This window comes from Perca flavescens, chromosome 10, assembly GCF_004354835.1.
Source record: "Perca flavescens isolate YP-PL-M2 chromosome 10, PFLA_1.0, whole genome shotgun sequence".
Taxonomy (NCBI): domain Eukaryota; kingdom Metazoa; phylum Chordata; class Actinopteri; order Perciformes; family Percidae; genus Perca; species Perca flavescens.
Genome location: NC_041340.1, coordinates 35958914 through 35980700, shown reverse-complemented (window position 1 = coordinate 35980700; position 21787 = coordinate 35958914). Strand labels below are relative to the sequence as shown.

The 21787-nt window shown below is 42.9% G+C and overlaps 1 protein-coding gene across 1 annotated transcript in view; it reads left to right on the top strand.

Annotated features, from left to right (window-relative positions):
• tenm1 (teneurin transmembrane protein 1) overlaps positions 1-21787 on the top strand; it is a 182912-nt gene that overhangs the window by 17660 nt on the left and 143465 nt on the right. The window lies entirely within an intron of this gene.

Here is a 21787-nt window from a genome sequence, read left to right as displayed (position 1 = left end):
ACGAACATCAACATAAAGGATTAAATATCCATTGGAAGCCGAGGCAGATTTTGGTTTAAGGCTTGGAGGAAAATGAATAGTAGGGGTCGGGCATCTAAAGTACCTGACTGGCTTCTGACAACCGCCTCTGTGGGAAGACTAGCCTGGAAGGAAGGAGAAGTTGAGAGGCGGAGGTGAAGACATGGGGCCAACTAAGAGCCTGGGATGGTGCCAGCTATCTCTCTTGCACTGCTGGGCTTGGCTTGGCTCCCCGCAGATGGAGAGTTAGAGGTACACACAAACAAAGACAGAGCTCTCCAACTCATCCCCAAGGGCACTGTCTGTTTATTTGCTGCAAAAAAGGTGGAACGTATTCAGTGGCTGAGAAAAGGAAGGGTGAAAGAGAAAGACAGAGAGGGGGGAAAAAAGAGAATTACAGAGGGGAAGAATAAGAGACAGGGAGAGCGGAATATGCAAATGAGAGAATAGAAATGGTAATGTAATGGTATAATTAGAATGAGAATAAAAGGGAATGAGTGGTTGAGGGTAGAACAGGTGAAGGAGAAGCTGGTTTCGAGTGAGAGTTAGTCAAACATGGTGCGAGAGGTAGAGGACTGAGACAGGGGAGGAGAAGGATCAGCGAGCCAGAGGAAATCAGAGAGTTTAGGATGTGCTTGTGTATGTTTGGGATGCACCCAGGGGTGCTGTTTAATTGCAGCCGGATTGGACATGGAGTCAAAATCACAAGATGGAAGAGGAGAGAGTGAGAGAGTGGGAGTGCTTGCAGCATTACACAGTAATCAATTTGTGATGGCTGTGTGCATATGGACCAAAGTTATTACCATTTGAGATGAGGGACTCCATCTTTATCCAGGGTCAGAATAAATGCTGCAAAAGAGGGAGGCAGATGGGCATGCGGCAGAGAAAACAGAAGCAAATGAGGAGGGATGAAGTCAAAGAAGTGAGAGGAGAGGATTTAAATGTTCAAAGCATTTGGCTTTACTGCTACAATGCACCAGGAAAGCTGGTTTATGCGTGGATTTCATATGTCACAGTAGGAGCTGTACAGTATGTCCTATGGCTCTCCAAACCTTGACACAATTACTCTCATTAACATGTTCTTCCTTTGGCTCCTCTCCTGTGTTTTCTATTGCATTGGTATCTTTACTTGGCAACCTTTTTTCCCCTCTCCACCACCAACAGCCCATTTATACTCATCCTCTCCCCTGTCCATCTCCCACCGACACGTGGCCAGGTGTGCCCATGCGTGGCATCCTCTAATAGGAAATGCATTATGGATGTCACATTTCTCTCCATCAGCACAACAAAGTCTCACACGCCCCTCTGTTCCCAGTGATAATGAAAGTTAGAGCCACTCGCGAAAAGATGTCGGCGGAAAGGGGCTGAAATCAAAAAGCTAACGTCCCTGCCAAAATGAAAGTGCATTTTAAGTCGGGGCAACCTTGCACTCCCTTTGTCTTCAGAGCTCGCCCCCTCCCAAACCCATTAATGATGTCAGCTTCAAACTGGCAGGAATCCTTTTGTTCCTGGTCTGATTGAAGCTGACAAGTCAATTTAGTCAGTGTGTGTGTTTGTGGGTGGTGTGTTTGTGTGTTTGTGTGGATTTGAGTGTGAGAAAAATAGCGAGAGGGAGAGACAGATTAAGAAAGGACTAAGAGATTCAGTTTGTGTGTGAAGCCACGTTTGCACAGATGGCTGTCTCTACTCTCTTTCATGTGTGTGTGTGTGTGTGTGTGTGTGTGTGTGTGTGATGGGTGTGTTGGGAGGGGGGCTGATGGTGTGCATGTCCAACTGTGACACCTCCCTTGAGGAAGGCTGTAGGCATTCTCGAGCACCAGTCAGACCTGCTGACAAACTCAGGAAAACATCAACACCCAAAATTGACAACAGTACACTGTTAGAACAAAGGAGATTGGCAGTAGAAAGACAAAGTGTAGTTCAGCTAGAGTTTACGGCTGACAGGCGTACGCATACACATACACAATATGGCCAGGAATATGGACATATGGATCATATTTACAAACTGTTGCCCCAAAGCTGAAAGCACAACTTTTAGTTTATGTTTTAGCATTACGATCTGATTGGGGGCTCAGGGACAAACAGTACTTTGGCCAGCTGTGGCTCATGAGGTACAGCGGGTCGTCTTTAATCAAAAGGTTGGCGGTTTGATCACCGCATGTCGAAGTGTCCTTGAGCAAGAAACTGATCCCCAAGTTGGTCATGTTGGGCAGGCCAGCGCCTTGCATGGCAGCTCCGCCTCCATCGGTGTATGAATGTGTGTGTGTATGGGAGAATGAGAGGCAAAATTGTAAAGCTGCTATATAAATGCAGTCCATTTACCATTTAGTGTGTATGTAAGTGGATACACACACAAATGCTGCTACTGTTGCAATGCTAAATACTGAAGGAATAGTTCTACATTTTTTTAAATATTCAACTTGACGAGAGTTAGATGAGAAACTCGATACCACTCTCATATCTGTCTGTAATGTATGGAGAGCTCGGAGGTGATTAGCATATTAGCATAATGAATGGAGGAAGGGAAACATTAGCCATATTTTTGAAGAGAGAGAGCCCAGCTAGCTTCTTCCCCTAGTTTCCATTCTTAATGCTAAGCTAGGCTAATTTTCTCCTTGCTTTCACTACATATTTAACGTTCATACATGAGAGTGGAATTGATTAACTCTCACAAAGAAAGCAAATACGTGTGCTGCAATTCTCTAAATGTCAAACTATTCCTATATTCAAATTCTTTATTTGCAATGACAATGATTGAAGTGCAAAATGGAAATAAATGCTGAGAGAAAGGGAAGAGGAGGGCTGATGAGAGAGAGTGTGAGAGAGCGAGATAGAGAAAGGGTGGGTGGGGGGCAGAGATATTTGGTGTCATTGCTGCAGTGTGAAATGATTTTTTATAAACTACATAGCTTTATTATCTGGGTTACAACACTGTCCTAATAATGAGATGCTAATGAATTGGCCGCTTTTTCATGAGTTTAATCAGTTGCAGATTTACTCAAGGCTTTTGTATCTCTTTTTAGTTTATCTTTTTTTCCCTCCACTTTTGGGACTGACACATTGGCATAGCAGACAGCCTCCTGGTTTTTACATGACTGCACTTTTCATACATCGTCCTCCGAGCTGAAAGGGTTTGAAGGCAACTGCAAACAGCCGTCCAATGAAAGGCTCTATCACTCATTATGGTAGATAACTTTTTGTGCTAAAAGGCAAATATCTGTGTAATTACCGTGGCCTGAGTAAGCACTTGATTCTGATTGGCTGCAGGACGTCCATTATTTTGTTTTAAAAACTTGACAACTTCCTTATAACTGTCTGATCCTAGTACTAAATTAATACGCTAGAAAGGTTTGAGTGTTCCATTTCCGCCATATGCAGTACACTGCAGATAATGGTTTGAAGAAAATTGGTTTTCAAATTGCCTCAAACATTTATAGTTCCCGAAATAGCAATCAAGCTTTTTGAAAGTGGTTTTGTATGGGTGTAACATCCTTCTGCATCAAGACAGGTTAGCTCACATCTGTTGATCTGACTCTATCTTACTATAGGTACAAACAAACATGCAAACAAAGCAGGACACAATGACATAAATCAGCACTAAACATTGCAAATATGAATGAATAACAATGCACTAGTACTGAGTTTTAATTTGGTATTATCTTGATTCTCTTTTCAGCAGGCTGATAGGAGATGAATATTTCAAAGCAGGATGTTGCAAAATAAATATTAAAACCCTACAATGTGATCCAACACCAATGGAGACAAAGTTAATTTGAACAGAAATGCAAGTCTCTTCCTTGTTAATTGTCATCAGACATGAATGTATTTACACTTGACAGCTTGTGCCTCTTGAATTCAATTTGAGCTCACTCATTTCTCAAACAAATTTTCTTCCGAATATTAATTCCTTTGTTCCTGTGTTAGATATGAATTTTTCAACAGTGGAATTGTCCAGGATGGATGCAATCTTGCCAACAATTTGCTAGTCAATTCTTAAAATCTGCAGATTTGTTTTTACTGTAAATTGAAAATATTTGGGATTTGGACTGTTGATTGGACAAAACAAGTAATGTGAAGACGTAAAGACAAATCCTTTGAGAAATTCTGATATACATTTGCTACTTTTTTCTGACAATATAAAGACAAATGTACAAAGCACTTGAGCGGATCAAATCCCCATTCACAAATCCTCATTTGTTAGAATTTTTGAAATGTTTTCAGTGCAATGTTTTCCAACTGCTTTTGCACAAAATGTAGTAATACTCACCTAAAGAAACGGGCCTGAGGGCTTTTTTCACATCTTTCCTCAGTAATTTCCAATGAATGAAGGATATGCAAAACACATGTTCTCTGCCTTGAGTGAGTGTGAATGTTACAATGTAAAAGAGTACAGATGCCTGCCAGGTCTTACCAACACTAAATGAGGCATATTGCCCCAAAATAGATTGCTGCTATTAGACCTTCAAATAAAGTCATTTAGAATATTTTTTTCACAGTGTAGCTGTTGTCCTTGCCTTGAAATAAGACAAGCATGAATGTTACCTTAAACATAAATGTTTCATGCCGGCTATAAACCAGGTAGTTCGGGGGCCTGGGGACCGCACAATGTCATAGAGGGCCCTCGTATCTTTTATAAACATGGTCCATTATTTTTATAATGATGTACCAAAGTTTTGCAGTCAAGTTTGGCCAAGCTGTGTTCAAGTAAGTGTTGCAAAAGGTTAGCAAGGGCGTGAAGACAAAGGGTGGGAGAGTGGAAGGAAAAACTGACCTTACGGTTTAATGAGCAAGCATACGGCACAAAGAAAGACAAAGGGAGGGCAGAGAGTAGATAGGAAGACAGATATGCTTGCTGGCAAGTAAAGACATTGCACCGGATATTAGAGAGCCATCATCAGAAAATCCTGGCGAGGTTTAGCTTTTATAGTGATTTTAATTTAAGCGAGCAGTCATTTGATACGTGTTAGAGCTACATTTGGAATACCATTTAGATGAACTGATGGAATCTGGTGAAATAGCAACAGGTGTTTCACAGAATCAGATTTCCGATGGGAATCAGAATGTCAGGATCTCTCTACTTTATGATGCAATTCTGACATATATTAGGCAATCTGGACTTTTAATTAGATAGTGAGGGAATTACAAATGTTTCATGTAAGCTCCCTTATCCAAAAGTGTCAGATAAGAACATTTAAACAACGTGAATCAAATGGGTTTTATGTGTTTTTCCTCCTTCTGATGTTGGAAGACACAAATCTCCTTTTGGCAGCTTTTCCTCAGCGGAATCAGGAAACTACAATACCCTCAGAGATGGAGACATCTGCAGATGTGCCTATACAACCACACATATGGACATGCACAGACACACAAGCTGCATTCTTGTATCTCCTCTAACCTTTCCTTTTTGTGTGTGCGTGCAAGCAGAGGTCTAAGTGGCAACACCAGGCAAAAACAGCCATGTACTCTAACTTCCCTCTTGCCTTCCCAAAGCCCAAGGGGTTTTGCAGGAATGGATTTGTCTATTAGCTCGTAAAGAACATTGCTCAGTGCCATATCGATCATCTGAGCTGTAACATTTAGGGTCTTTAAGTTGTAGAGTTGATCTAGTGGTACACAGACTCCCCTGGCTATTTTACCAGAGTGAGAGATGATCAACTTAACCCTGGTGCCATGCTTGGCCAGAGGAAACGCTATAAACACATCCGCTGGAGCCAGAAACCATTTTTATTGAACCGCCTGTTGAGCTATCCAGGAGAGGCTGAAGACCTACCATGAATCCACCAGGTGCCTCATTGTAGCAAGAGAGCAGTGTGTGTGTTTTTGGTCCTATCTTTAATAGCAGTCTCATCACATAGTTAGCCATGCAGGCTTCAGCTCATGACAAGCTGTCAGAATGTTGGACCCCACCCTGTTGTCCTAATGATGGACCTTTACAGCTCACTGGTCCAAAATAAGACCTACTGGACCATACTGCTGGTTGATGGGGAGTTACACGTGTGTGTGTGTGTGTGTGTGTGTGTGTGTGTGTGTGTGTGTGTGTGTGTGTGAGAGAGAGAGAGAGAGAGAGAGAAAGAGAGAGAGAGAGAGTGAAAAATTATTTTATGTTCTGTCTCTCTGAATGCTTACGCTCCTCCTCAATCCTCATCTCGCTGCCATGGCAACAGTCATCAAATCAGAACATCAACCGTGGCTTTCATCTCGCGTTGTCCACCGGCTGCCTACAGGCTGTCTGTATACATAAACTGTGTGATGGAAACATCACAGAGTCCAACCGCTTCTTGCTATTTTAATAAGCGGCCATATCCCGCACAACTCCCCGATCACCTACACAGCAGCGGAGGTGAGAGGCAAGCTAATTTTTTTTTTTTTTAATAAACAGTTGAATAAGCTGGTTTAAAACAGTTTTTAGCTCCCAGCGCTGTTGCAGTATTAAAATAAGAGGAGAGCATGGTGAGTGGCACATGAATAAGCTCACAGCAGAAAGGAACAATAGCCCTGAGAGTGTACCGAGAGATTAGTGCAAATCAGAGTGTTCTGCACTGGGGGAGAGAGGCTGAGAGGGGGCGGAGGACACAAGGGTGCCTGTACTGTATGGACACACACACACACACACACACACACACACACACACACACACACACACACAGATGCCCACATATGCTCCTGCTGTTTTGTGTTCTGTGTGTGCGAGGGGTCAGTGGAGTATATTATTTAAAAGGGGTGGTAGAAAATGCAGCCACAACACAGCCGGATTGACAAGGAAATGGTTGCCATAGAGGGGTGGAGAAAATTAAATTTGTATTTGAAAAAGAAAAACCAAATTTTTAGTTTAACTACGGTGTTGCAGTGCAGGCATAGAGAAAAGATGCCTGATTCTATGAATGGGCACCTAGAAAGCCTAATTGAACAATGACCGAGAAAGGAAAAGAAAAGCAAATCAAGACCTTTTTATCCTGCACAAAACCATCCTCTGTGTGGATGAATGGGACCTGTCGCGGAGCAGGCTTCTGCTGAGAAAAAAGCTAATCTAAATTGCGAACCTACAGGTTCATTGTTATTCTGATAATCAGAATTGTCATCTGAGCCTGCATAGGGATTTGAATGCATTTGCCAAGAGGATATCAGTGATAGTAATGGCAGCATAGTGGTTTCCCCGCCATTAACAGTCGCTGCCATTTTAGTTTAACTGCTTGTAGTAATAGCTGCTCCTCCGACGCAGCCGTCGTGTTACTGCCCGGGATACTTCTGCCATTGCTGTGTCTGTGCCAGTGTTAAAGGCTGCCTTCACAGCCATGGTGCCAGTAGTAAAGGCTGTTGTTTCATGGCATGGTGCCCTGAGCCTGTCAGACCTCCAGGGTGTGTACACCACCTGTCATTATCAGCTCTCAGCCCTGGCAGCTACGGACAGCTAATGGTCCACTGGGTCTCACCCAACAATCTGCTGACCAGTACAAGTGCTGCTGGTTGGACGGCTGGACACCTGCGTAAACACATGCCCATGTGTGCGCATACATGAACACACAGACGTGCAAGTGTTCAGTCCTGTACAGACTTCTGCACATGAAAAAAAAAGAGAAGAACTTTTTTAGTGAGGTATGGGTTGATGCATAAACCAAAATGAAATGAAATGAAAAGGTGATATATGAGCCTATTCCACTCATTCACTTTGACCAGGGATGGACTTCTTCACTCACTCGAGAATTGTCTGTATGATTTATAGAATTGTATTGTAACCTTTGTCACAGGCAGCTTTTAATTGAAAAAGCCACAACAGGACTTTGGAAAGCCATTTATTGTTACGGTTAATTAAGGTAAACATTAAATGAAGAGAGTTTTAATTGGTTTCTCTTGATGAGGGTAGGGATCTGGGGTGACCAGAATCTGCATATGTAAATACCTAAAAAACTCCTCCAGGCCTTGGCTTTACTCTCGCTGCCTTAGAGTCCTCTCTCCCTTTCTCTTTCTCTGTTTCTGTTTATTTCCCTCTGTTTCTGTCTCTCTCCTCCCAAACCCCCCCCCCCACACACACACACACACACACACACACACACACACACAGATTACACATTGGCCGCATCCAAGCTGTCTGCAATACAAATGGTATGCTTTTGTCAAGTGACATTGATGTGATGTATGTTCATGCTAAAAGCTAAACCGGCCTGAAGAGATACATTTGTTAAGATGAGACATGACAGATTGGCGTAAGACATCACCTTCATATTTACAATAAATGGAATTATCCCAAGGCCCTCAACATTCAAGCAGGCTATGTTTATTTATAGCATTTTATTTTTTGAAAGTGGATGTTGGATGCTGATATGTGTGTGCCCACTGGTGCTCATCATAGCAAGTTTGATTGACCACTTTCTACTTGGGCTAAAGATTCATTTATATGCTGTCATACTCTGGCAAGGATTGCAATGTGTACATTTGGGAAATATCACAAATACGTCAAATAGTAGAGTCTTCTTTCTTTTTCCCCCTTGTCCTCTGAACAGCTTCCACCTGTGCCAGATAAAAGGGCGTTAATAGTGCACCCAATCACTTTGCTAGATAGATCACCCTAAGACCAGATAGATAATCATGCTGTTAAATAAATAGCTTCTTAAAATGCTTCTGAATGCCGCTAAAAGCATGAGCATTTTTATGGGTGACTTGGGAAAAGAGAGTGGTGATGGTGTCAGGGGGAGGGGGTGGTACTGAATTTGCATTGCAGTGGCTGCGGTTGAAAGCGTGTGTGCATGTGGATGTGTGTGTGTGGATGAGGCGAGCAGACAATTGGACGGCTGCTCGGTCACCCGGTCACCCTGCTGCAGTAGAAAAGCTTCTCATGGCCAATGCAGGGCTCTTGCCAGTGTTTCACAAAAACTGAATGCGTAGCACTGTCCAAACAGATGCCCGATGCCATTTCCAGATAGTGTTTATGAGTGTGCATATGCAGTGTGTGTGTGTGTGTGTGTGTGTGTGTGAGCGAATGGATGTGCACAGTGTATTTGTCCGTGTCCATGTGTTTCCAAGTGAGCGTGCACTTTGTATTCATGTCTGTGTGTGAGTGTGTTTTGTTCCAAACAGATGTTTTTTTCCAATGTGTGTGTACTAGCTGAATCAGATCAACACCAGCCGGTGCAGTGAGTCTGGCCATGGTGGATAATATTCAGTGCACGCTGGGGCCAATACTACATACACACACACACACACACACACACACACACACACACACGTATATACACATAACATTCAAGAGACTAGGTAGAGCAAGATGTAGAAAGAGCACATGCAGGCAAATCTTTACATTAAACCTTAAATTTTTTAAGCTGACTCTATGGAATAAGTGCAAACTGTATTGTATACTGAACAATGAGAATGAAGGGTTTCTATTCTATTGTATTTAAACAGCAAATGAAATCCACATGAATCATCATGATTGCAAGTAGCATAGTAATAAAAGAAATGGCAAGCAATCATTAGAAAAGGAAAGCAAGAAAAGAGCATAATCAAAATCAGGTAAATGAGGAGGTGGTGGAAGTGGTTGAGTATATCATGAATGAATGATCTTAATATAGCTCAAGGGATGGTCTGTGTTTATGTACTGTAGCCTTTGTAATAGCCTTCTTTTAATGTGTGCTGGTAGAAGTTATGCTGCACTTTTGCACCAGGAGGATAACCCCGTCCCCCTAAGGATGCCCATCAAGCTTTTCATTTATGCATGAAACATAATAGTTTATAATAAAAACAGTGGAAGATATTCAGTACGATGATGGTTGATTTCAGACAGAAATAGACAACAACAGGCTTCCCATTTCTTTTTTTTTTTAAAGGTCCCATGGCATGAAAATTTCACTTTATGAGATTTTTTAACATTAATATGCGTTCCCCCAGCCTGCCTATGGTCCCCCAGTGGCTAGAAATGGTGATAGGTGTAAACCGAGCCCTGGGTATCCTGCTCTGCCTTTGAGAAAATGAAAGCTCAGATGGACCAATCAGGAATCTGCTCCTTATGAGGTCATAAGGACAAATACACTGTGCACACACACACACACACACACACACACACACACACACACACACACACACACACACACACACACACACACACACACACACACACACACACACACACACACACACACACACAGACACACGCATGGTTTCTCTGCTTTGCCCACTCAGATGCAGTATTAGGGGACCACTAAGGTCTATATAAAAGAGACTTCAGATACAGTATTAGGGGACAACTAAGGCCTATATAAAAGAGACTTCAGATACAGTATTAGGGGACCACTAAGGTCTATATAAAAGAGACTTCAGATACAGTATTAGGGGACCACTAAGGCCTATATAAAAGAGACTTCAGATACAGTATTAGGGGACCACTAAGGTCTATATAAAAGAGACTTCAGATACAGTATTAGGGGACCACTAAGGCTTATATAAAAGCATCCAAAGAGCACCATGTCATGGGACCTTTAAGATTGGGGATTTTTTCCCTTTATTTCAGAGTGACAGTGGATTGACAGGGAAGGTGGGATTTTGCTGGCTGAAATGACAAATGACCAGGACCTCTTAACATCACATTATGAGGTGCCAGCACCAAGGAAACAACGCCAGTGGAAAGTCAATTAGGAGCACAGCCCTGTCTCAAAGTCTGCTTGAGGAGGAAGTCGGGGACTGAGGGGGTGGATGGGTCAACATGGGACTTACCCATCCTTGTCATGTGTAAAACACTCAACATTTCAGTCCAGAGAAAATCTAGTCCTGTTCAAGACCATAATAGGCAATAGTGTCTTTCCAATGCTAATACAGTGATTTAGGAGTTACGATGCATCCAGAAACAAGAATGATCTATCTTTTAACATCAAACTAATCAATTTCGACAACGTTCTGTACAACTGATCCCGAATTAGCAGCCAGGAACAACTTGACCAGTTCTCAACAGTCAAGTCCAAGACAATTCTCCAACTAGGCACAAGACAAAGACAAGTGCAAGACCTCAAGTGGACTCAAGATCGGACTTAAGTACCACCCGTGCTTGGTAGTAACACAGGGTTAGGCCAAAGAATGACCCTGCAAACACTGAGTACTGCTCTTAATACAGCTCCATGCCTTATGTGCATAGTTACGGTTGCTAAACTATGATTGAGTAATTATTGTTCGTGGCAGGGGTTAAGCGAATGGTCAATTTCGTTAATTTTGAGTAAAAATTAATAAGTAGCATACACGACGAAGCATGAAGATGAGCAAGACCGCCTGATACTGTAGCCGATTTCCCTTTTGTCCATCTGGAACCTCGGTGTGTATTATAATCTGTTCAAGAAACTGCAGATCTTTAGTTTTTAGACCGAGTGGATATGCTCCACCAATTCTTAAGGTCTGCCTCCCTCCCTGGAGGAGCTGGTGTTACATTCGAGCTACATTCATCTATTGTTTTGTCTATCTATGGTGGAATAAAGGGAAAGACTGCAGCCCTGCCTGAGTGGGGAAGATCCCTGTATGATTTGGGAATAGGCAGAAATGAGTCTATCCTGTGAGATGTGTTGAGAGATGATCACCTCAGGAAGCACGAGCCGTGCACCTTCGTAGCTGTAAAGCAAGAGAAAGATAATGGGGTATGCAGCTGGCAATAAGTGGATGCGGTTCTTCTTTCTAGTCTTTTGAGGTCAGCACCAGAGATGGGTCAGTTCACAGACAGGGTGGAGGAAACAGAGGGAGGAAGAATGAATGAGAGTAATATCTCATATGCCTGTCCTTGCTCCCGGTTGCCCTCAGTCAAATGCTCACCATTATGCTTTCATGCCTGATTCATGTCATGTAGGTGATGTAGCAGTATATGTTTCTGCTTTACAGGACAGGAAACAGAGGGGTTGCAACAACTATAAACTAGTTTTGGAGCTGTATTTCAACCTGTACAACACAAAGTGATCCAAATAGCAACAACATATCAATCTTCCTGGTTTGGACTAACTACATCCTCTTGTCATTAGAGCCCAGGGCCATTCTACTTCTTTTTGTGATCATTGGTGGGCGGGGGTTATGCAATAGCTATTTGTATTTGCACTGTCTTAGATGAATGGATTTCCCTTGATATCTCAGGCAGCGGGAGGTAGAAGGAGCGGTGTGTGTGTGTGTGTGTGTGGGGGGGGGGTGTGACAGTGTGTGCTACATTAGTGGAATGAATGCAGGGTGATACACGATTGCTGGTAATGTTAGGCCAGAGGCAAAGAGAGAAAACAGGGAGAGAGAGAAATCTATAGATTAATGTACTCATGACCAATGTATGGCCATGAGAGGCAACCCTGTGTGGGAAGGTTTATCAAAGACGAAGGTTATGATTGTGCGGATTTAACACGGGTAATAATTGTTGCTGAAATAAACACGGCTGCAATCATCAGTTAATACTTTAATGACGACATGATGGCTCAGAGATCAAAACCTTTCCATCTTAGATTGCTGCTTCAGCTAATTTTACTCATTCAAGCACAGAGTGGCTTTACACTCCAGCACGTTGATCTGAAATATTTCTATCATAAAGCAGATTCTTTTCATGCCGTAATGTACACTGCAATTTTGAAGCACATGTTCTTGTGCAATTATTTACTGGGTGCAGCCTCCAGGGCTTCTTAAGTGAATGCCGGGGAGCTCCAGTTATAGTTATACTTACATTTTGTTTTGCCGACGGTTGACATAAGGTATCATCCCTGCACATATAGCTTTTGTTCATTTGTCAAGCCTCTCTTTCCTCTGTCCCTCCATTTCTCAACACCTCCCGGTATCATCAGCCACAGACTCTAACCACCCGCAGCGAATGTGAATTAACAGACGGCATGCTGCTCACAGCACCTTGCTTGCCACTGAAACAGATTCATCACCAAGACCTAGATACTGCCTTCTCTCACTAATACACACACATTTTCACCCTAGAATAGCACCTCACATATCATGCATCCATAGTTAACACTCTTCACACTTACATAGTGTACGTTGTGATCAGGAGAACAATAACAACAGATTCTTCCTTTCGGCTTTTTTTAGGACGCTACAATGCTTTTTAGGCTTCCATGTCTGCAAATTAGCTGCAATATTCCTTTCTATTTTCTGATCTACTAAAAGTCCCTGATCTGTACTTAAAATACATTCCTGTTCACATCTCCTCAATTGCAACATTTATCAATGACCATCGGAAGTTGAAAGGAAGAGTGAGGCAGGTTTGCCCAGAGGTCAGAGGTGCATTGTGGGATATTGACTAGTCCCCGGTGCTGCAGTAGGCGGACTGAGAAAACACATCTACACGAATATTATTGACAAAAGGAGGTACAACCCTTCACCTTAGTAAAGTGGACAGATAGTTCATTATCCTCAGTGAGGAAATTCATTTCCACAGTCAATACATGAAAACTGAACACACTCATATGGAAGGAGTGGGTTTTTTGTTATCAATAAGAACTTTGTTTTTAACAGGCGTACCATAATGCGCCCTCGTGAGACTTGATAGACTTTTCTGATAGGTAAAGGTCAACATGTGGTGCCAGTTCAGCCTGAATTTAAGAAACAGCAGCAACCTTCCAGCATGGAGCAGGTATAGTACTGTTTCCATTCCATTAGAGTATTGCTGTTTTCCGCTGGCTGCGAACGGCCACCTTGAAGAGTGTGTGCTGATCAGATTTCCTTATGTGACAATGTGCTATTGCTGACCAGCCACCTCTTTACATGTAATGTATAATCAGAATTGTAATTGCGTCGCCTACAGAAAATCAATAGTGAGCCGGTTAAGGTGCCCCACTGAGTGGGGGAGGCCCAGAGGGATCAAGCACTTGCCCATGGAGACTGCTGCAGGGTTTCTGGCTTTGCTGAACACACCATCAAACTATAGTTGACAATGTTTGTTGGTTGGAAGCCAGTGTGGGATTGTGTTCTTGTCAGCAACTCCTACTGGATATTGGGTCCCCTGTGTGGTGGGGTTGGGGTGTGGAGGGGATGGGATGGTATTAAAAGAAGCGCTATATCAATGAGAAGCATGTGGTTTGTCTACTCCATCCCCAGGTCAACAGTGGGAGCTGGATTGTAGAGGAAGTCCATTACATATTGGAAAAAGGGTATCACACTGTTTTTTTGAAAAGTTTATTGCAGTCACTTGGGTACACAACTGTACATTTGAAAGTACAAACAGTGACTAACAAGAAATAGTAGAGTTGTAACTGTATAGGGAAGTGCTCCAGGGAAAAGCTTTTGTGCTCTTTTTTTCGGAGAGCGAAGAGAAGTCATAGGAAGATATGAGGGAAAACCAAGGTGTGGATCAATGTTGGCCAAAGTGTAGGCCAAACCTTGGCGATAACATATTGTCCATAGCAGTAAATACCTTAAGTAAAATAAGTTTTCTTGGGAAATAATAACTCATATATAAAAGATAAACATAATGGCATCTCTTGATAAAGAATTCTTTATTCTTACCTGTCTTAAGATATTAATTATAGTAAATAAAATTGCAGACAGAATGGAGAACGTGACACAAAGGGCAGCCAAGTCAAGCATTAACAAGAAGTTTCATTATCTGGATTATTTCACTCCTAATGCTGTTATTAATCCCAAAAAATAATTTGAGGCCTCTCTAACTGTCCAGCCAATGTCTCACTCTGAAGTGTTCGCCAATGGAGCGTGTTAGGAACATGGTGATACAGCTACACTTCTGCTTTAAACCACAACTGTTATCTCTATGTATTTAATTGGGTTATTGATGTCCCATAAATTAGATCAGTTTGGAAATCTCAGAGGTAGATCCCCACACAGCAAACATCAGTCCCAGCAACCCACACCAACATAAAGACAATAGCAACAAGTCTGTAAATATTGTATTCTGTATTTTCTATACTTTTCACATTACATTAAGTGCTCATGTAAAGTCATTAAATGCTATTATCTAAAATTATGGATTTTTTTGTACTATCATTTTATAATATAAAACATGAATACACTGAGACAGTAAAAGCCTTTGTTTATCTGTCATTGATTGAACTATTATCGCCCTTTATGTAATACAATCTATGACTTCCTCATTAAAGGTAATCCTTTCGCCAACAAAACTTATTTCATTAACTTGAACCTTCGCTAAGTTTTGGTAATTTTTGTAATTTGCGAGCTGTGAATTTTCCACCGTGAAAGACAGCGTAAAAAACATATTGGGCAACTGTTGGCAAAAACCAACTGAAAATGTTTAATTTACTTTTAAGTAGGAGCTGAAACTAAAGATTCAGCCCAACATTAATGACGAATAATTTAGCATTTCAGGGCTCCAATGAAACCGAATACATAAATGTAAACTGTGAAGAATTAAGAATGTACAAATACTACTACTAAAGCAACAAGTAATTGCTTAGCAAAGGATCAAAACAAATGATTTTTCACACGTTCTGTATGTGCGACCGGATGGGAGGTGTATGAAACATTGGCTGAGGGAGTTCACTGTTGTGTGCAATAATGAAGTATATATATAGTAAAGCTAACATTCTGCACTCCCCCTCTGGAAATAGAGGCTATTCAGGCTTTAGGCTTCTAAGAGCTGCCTAGAAGCCTGTCATTTCACATTAAAGTAGCCTAGCATTGCTGCTTTCATAGATTTAGTTCTCAGTGGACAGCAAATGATATATTTATGTATAGATTTGGGAGGCAGACAAGGTTGCCTACCCATCCCACTTCAGCTTCTATATGTGTGCGCATATGCGTGTGCTTATGCATACATGTGAGTTCTTGTTTGTACCTCACTGGTACAATGCATTTCCATTATAAGACATATGCCACACTGTGTTATAGTGAGCCGAGCTGTTAGCTGTTACTGTGACTGTCACATCTATAGAGGGGAAAGGAAGGGGATATTTCCTGTTTAGATGTTACCAATTTCCTCTTCATGCATGGCGCACATACACATAACACACCCCCCGCCACACACACAATTGATAGATTTATTATAGTGTGTCAGGAAAGTGCAGGCTTCACATTTCAGCAAAATGGACCCATTTGGCGAGCGCACCCCCCCCCCCCAACCCCCTCCACCTACTAACTCTTCTCAACCCCACTTCCTCCCTTCCTCCCTACCCATCCAGCCGGCGTGCCAGCCCACTCAGCCGAATCCGGAACGGCACCGAATACTTGTTTCTGTCACAAGCTTCGTGTCAGCTTTTTTTACATGAGCAGGAGAAATGGGGAAATAACGGGTCATTCTGACAGTCAGAATCACTCTGTGTGGATCTTAAATGTTTTACGGCCTTAATGGGCCTCCCGAAATAGATGTGGTGCTAATGTCCTCTGACGCTAGGAAAAGAGGGAAGAATGTGTCTGTGCTAAGTGTGTGTATTTGTGTGCCTGCCTGGGAAATTTGTGTGAGGGTGCGCGCATGTCCGTTTGTGTCTGTGGCTGCCCGTGTGTGCGATTCAAATGGGTTTAAGTGAGGGATTCACGCATGCAAAAGAAGCCACTTAAATCTGGGTCCTTCTCCCCCTCTATCTCAAAGGACACCCTATTCTCTATTTAGAGCACCACTTTGACATCAGCCCTACGGGGCTTTGGTCTTAAGTGGTGAACTGTAGACCATAAGGAATCATCCAGATTTGACTTATATAATCTCTTATCCTCAGACATATCCACAACAAATCTTCAACAAGCTCCTTGCCTGATGCAGACAATCAACATAACCCATCGCCCAGCTTGAGCATTAAGCATTACCTTTTGAAGAAGTGTTCAATACCGTGGGATTCCTGGCATTCGCTACTTCCAGACAGCATTTGCTGCTTTCGAACAGTTAACCATCTCCCAGCATGGTTCCTCTTCTCCAGACAGACTCTGACTTAGAATATTGATCTCACTGCTAGCTGTATCCTTACCCCTCAGACAATCCATACTAAATGTATTAGCTGTGGAGAGAGCTACAATGTCCTCTGCAGCTAATCATATTTAGCTACAGAGAGAGGTTTCTTTAAAGAAGCAGCCTATTTTCAGGGCCAAAGTGAATTGTTCAGACCAGAGGATGGTGCTGCAGTGTGCAACATCAAAAGGTGGGCTTCAGAGACCAGCATATTAGAAGACCATTTAGGTTAATCTCAAAACATTAGGGCTTAAAGTGCATGTGCAGGCTTAACACAAGCAAATGCACATATGTTCAGGGGTAATTTTGATACACCGAGTATGATTTTTTTGGATGATTCCTCATCTCTCTCTCTCTCTCTCTCTCTCTCTCTCTCCCACCAATCTCACACACACATGTGCACAGGCATCATACAGGAGAGCAGCACTGATTGTTGAGTGGGGCAATCAAAGGCTTTGATGCTAATCAGAGCTCTCTGTCCTGCCACTTTGGGATGATGGTGAAAATATACAATAGAGAAAAGGTTTTACAGCAGATGCCCGATGCCTGGCCGATGTGATTGCTCTCTCTACCTCATTCACTGGGTAGCAGAGGAGAGAAATCAGCCTGGAGCCATGGGATAGGTCTGTATACTGGCTTGTGTGAGCTCCTAATGCAGTGCCACATGTAATGAGCTTTGGATTTGGGCCCCATCATGCATAGAGTTTTCCGCCTAATCTGCTAAATACTTTGTGAACCATTCATTACATTTGTTTGGGTTGATTTCCACGCTACTACTTCTGTAGAAATGACAGTAGTACTTTGTTTGGCGGGATCTCCTGCACACAGCTCTGATAACACCTGTGCCGCTTGATGCAGCGAGCAAATTCCTTGGCACTCATCTCCTCTCTTGGTAGGGGGGCTGCCGGTGATGTGAGTTTTTCTAACCGTTGAGTTCTCTGAATGTGCTCTGAGCGCTCCTGTATTCGTCTCCGCCTGTCTTAGTTCTTGCCAGAACCATTTTGGACATATGTGCTTTTTCTTTTGGATTTTGTGTGTGTGTGTGTGTGTGTGTGTGTGTGAGAGAGAGAGAGAGAGAGAGAGAGAGAGAAGAGACAAAGAGAGAGAGAGGGAGGCAGAGAGAGGAAGAGAGAGAGGTGAGAGTTTTTGACAATCCGTCTCCTTTGTGTTCCTTGCTCTGTGTGCATGTGCTTGTGTGAGTGTGTGTTTGTGTATGTTACCTCTGCTTGTTGGTTGACAGGCTGTTGTTTGGCCTTCTGACAGACAGTTCCATTAAATCATGCTGCAGTGGTTACCCACAGTGACAGGACGCCATTGCTTCCCTGGGATTCCTTCATCAGGGTCTCTCATGCGCTTAACGAGGAAGTAAACATTCTAAATTGTCTGTTGGAGATGAAGTGAAGAGGCTGTCTCAGTGCTGCGTGTCACATGTGATGTCCTCACGTCTTAGTTTCCATACCCATAATGCAGTGAACATGCACGCCTAAGAGCCCTCTTTTTTCCATAAATAGAAGAAGATCGTGCCTTAGCATCGGTTTATGGGAATACACAACATTAACGTTAATGTTGTGTGCTGCCAATAAAAACAGAAGAGACTCAGATATGTGGGCTATGCATAATGATACATTTGCAAACACATACAGTAAGCTTAATTGTGGTTAGAATGGTTAGACACTGCCAATTCTCAAAGTATGGCAAGAAACATTACTTACCACTCATGTACTGTATGTGCAGTTATATTTTATGCATTGGACACTTAGCATTGCGCTTCTGAAATAACTGCCTGTTGTAGAACCACAGCAACACTGACAGTTTTCCAGAAACCTCTTTGTGGCTTTCTGATGGTTGCAAATAGTTCTGCAGACAATTATTTTCAAGGAGAGAGCGGCATTGCTATTGTTGCAGAAAGGCCGTGCAATAATAAATGCAGCTCCTTTGATGACTCCTCTAATAAACGAGCACTGCATTGGAAGACGCTGCGTGTTGTTGCAAATCTTCCTGCAGATTCAGTCTGCCTGGGATCCGCCTGGTGAGGAAACACTGAGTGGATTTTGAAGAGGTGTTGAGTGCAGGGAATGATGGCCCTGCTTGTTCCTTTTAAGGTTATTTTAAGCTGCAGACCTGCAGGGTGTGTGCGGTGTGTGAGTGTGCGGTGTGCTTGTCAGGGTTGTGTTTTAATTAGAGAGACAGGAGTGTGTCCTTGGGCTGCCGCAGAGGGTCAGGAGAACCTGGTAGTCTGGGAGAGCAGTGGCTGATGGGACAAGTCTGGCAGGCCTGCTAAACACCCATTACCCAGACGTGTATATGCACTCAAGAGCGCACGCTCGCACTCACACCCGCACACACCCAGGCACACACAAACGCACGTACGCGTCTTAGTCTTGGCGCCATTCCTGTTGGCCAGTGATACCATGGTAACTGAGCAGTCTGCATCTCCATGTGTTCCATGGCCTTCCCTCGTCTCTGCAAGCAAAATTACCACTGGCGCTACTCTTGGGAGATGGAGAGAGGCAAGGTAGAGGAGGGTAGAATGAGAAGGGCAGCAGGAGGTGGAGGGGAAGAAGCAGGGGGAGGTTGAGAGGGAGGTGAGGGGAATTGAAAGAAGGAAAGGTTGAGAGGGTAGAGGGAGGATGCATATGACATTTATGTTCCTGGCCGACAGAAAATGCCACTTCAGGCTGGCATCTCTCTTTTCTTCTCTGTTGCTCTCTCCAGCCTCCCTCTGACCCGTGGCCCACCTCCCACACCTACTTCCATGCATCTCTCTCTATTCCCGCCACCTTCCATCGGTCACCTTTTTTCTGATTTCCCCGCATCAACCTCTTCCCATTTTCATATGACTACCATATGACCTTTGGCTTTCATCCAGCCATTTCTTCATCTCCCTGTCGTCATTTCCATATCACAGGCCCTCACCCACATCATGGCCATCTTTTGTCAGCTTTTACTCTTTGATTCTTTGCTTCTGAATCCTCTTTACCTTCCTCCTCCTTTCCCCTCCATACCTGTATATGCAACTCCTTCTTTTTCTCTTTTCTCTCCCCAGCTAATCCCCTCCTCACCCCTCCCTGCACACCTCTGGTGTGCTTAGCCTGGGTCCCAGCCGATGATGGGACTCATAAAGCCTTCCCAGATGAGGCGATAGCTAATGGCTGTTGAATAATGCATGGCGGGCAGGATTTAGAGAGCCCAGTCTATTAGCCTGACCAAATACTCTGGGCTTTTATTAAAGACCAACACTTACAATTACAAACTACATTAAGGCCGGGGTCCTGTCTCACTTCCCCTTCTCTCGCCATTCATCGCTGTCTCCGTGGTCATAGCTAAGGCAGAATATTATCTTTTGCTTTTTTAAGATGTTATAGCCTGGGGAAACTGACCCTCTTAGAAGAGGTCACTGACAGTCTTTTTTGGTTGTTGTGTCTTTTTTACGTTGTTGTGTCAGAGGTTAGTGGCCCTTTTAGTCACAGTTGTAGATAGAAAAAGAGATTGATGAGGTGGAGGGCAGTGGTGTCACAGTTTCACTGTTGGTGGTCAGAATTGAAATGGAGGGTTTTTTGTGCATATACTGTAGGTAGGCTTTTTATGTCTCTCCCTGCTGTGGATTGCTGTTTTTTTTGGGTGTTTATGAGATCATGTATGCGTTATGCAGACACCTGTATTGCGCCCTCTGCTCCACTGCTGCAGAATTTTCATCATTTTCTTGATGGATTTTAATTTTGTCCATGCTTACTTTTGCCGCTGCAGATGATGCTCCCTCACACATCATTCCATATGATTATACACAAATGTTAATGGATGCTAATAGCTTTAAAGTGTGTGTCCTGCAAGTGGCTTCTGAATAGTCAGTGTGGTTAACTAATGGCTATCTAAACATCATCCTACCTGGCTGTGTTTAAGTGCACACTTAAACGCTCTCTCTCAGTAATAACGTATTGACCTCTCTCCTAATTTTGAGATTGCTATGCAAGGTTTCATCTTGCATTTGATTATTACACTGTAACACGTCTGCATATTCTTGACAAGTTTGCAGAGTTAGGTATTTGTGTGCCAAACACACCGTTGAGGTATTTTAAGAATTAGACCATAGTCACAGAATGAGTGGTCAGCGACGAGCTGTCCTGTCGGCCCAAGGGTCCCATTTTTATATGCTGACAGATCTTTAATCATGTAAGTCAGGAAAGCAGGGGATATCTAGGCCATGTCAGATAGAGCGGAGACACCATAAGGGATGATAGATTGCTGCCAGTCAGATCAACACACAAAGTGTCAACCCTAAACCCTTGATCCACCTCCATATCCTCAGCCTCAGTCCCCCATCTGAATGTCTGGAGAGCTAAGTGATTACATGTCTGATCCACCACCGAAAGCTGCAACTTAATTTGTGGCCAAAAACATCAACCTCATGAGTTACTTCTTCCTGTTTATGTGTGTGTGTTTGTGTGTGTGAGTGTGTGTGTGTCTCAATGTTTATTCAGTGTGATCTCCTGGCTGACCCTGCGGCCAGCCAGTGTTCCTCAATAGACTGCACTCTATATATAGGCTAGTATTCCGTAAATGTCACTGACTTTTAAACCATGCTTACCTCGCTGTATATTGAATCACGCACGCATGAAGCTTAATCTAACTTAAAATGTGGTCCAAACAGTTGCTTATCAATATCAAATGTTTTTCCTAAAAGTAAGTGTAACCGATCTGTATCTGATCTGGAAACGGAGGTAATCAACAACCAGTCGACAGCTTTTAAGTGAAACATCCATCCTCTTTGGGACTAGTTAAAAAGTTACACAGTGTATCACTTCCCATGGTTACTGTGTTAGTGGGGCAGTAGACATACTTTCTAATTCTGTACATTAAATAAAAATGAGGAAATATTGATTTTTCTTTTAATTTAGTTACTCAAAATTAATACGTTATCAA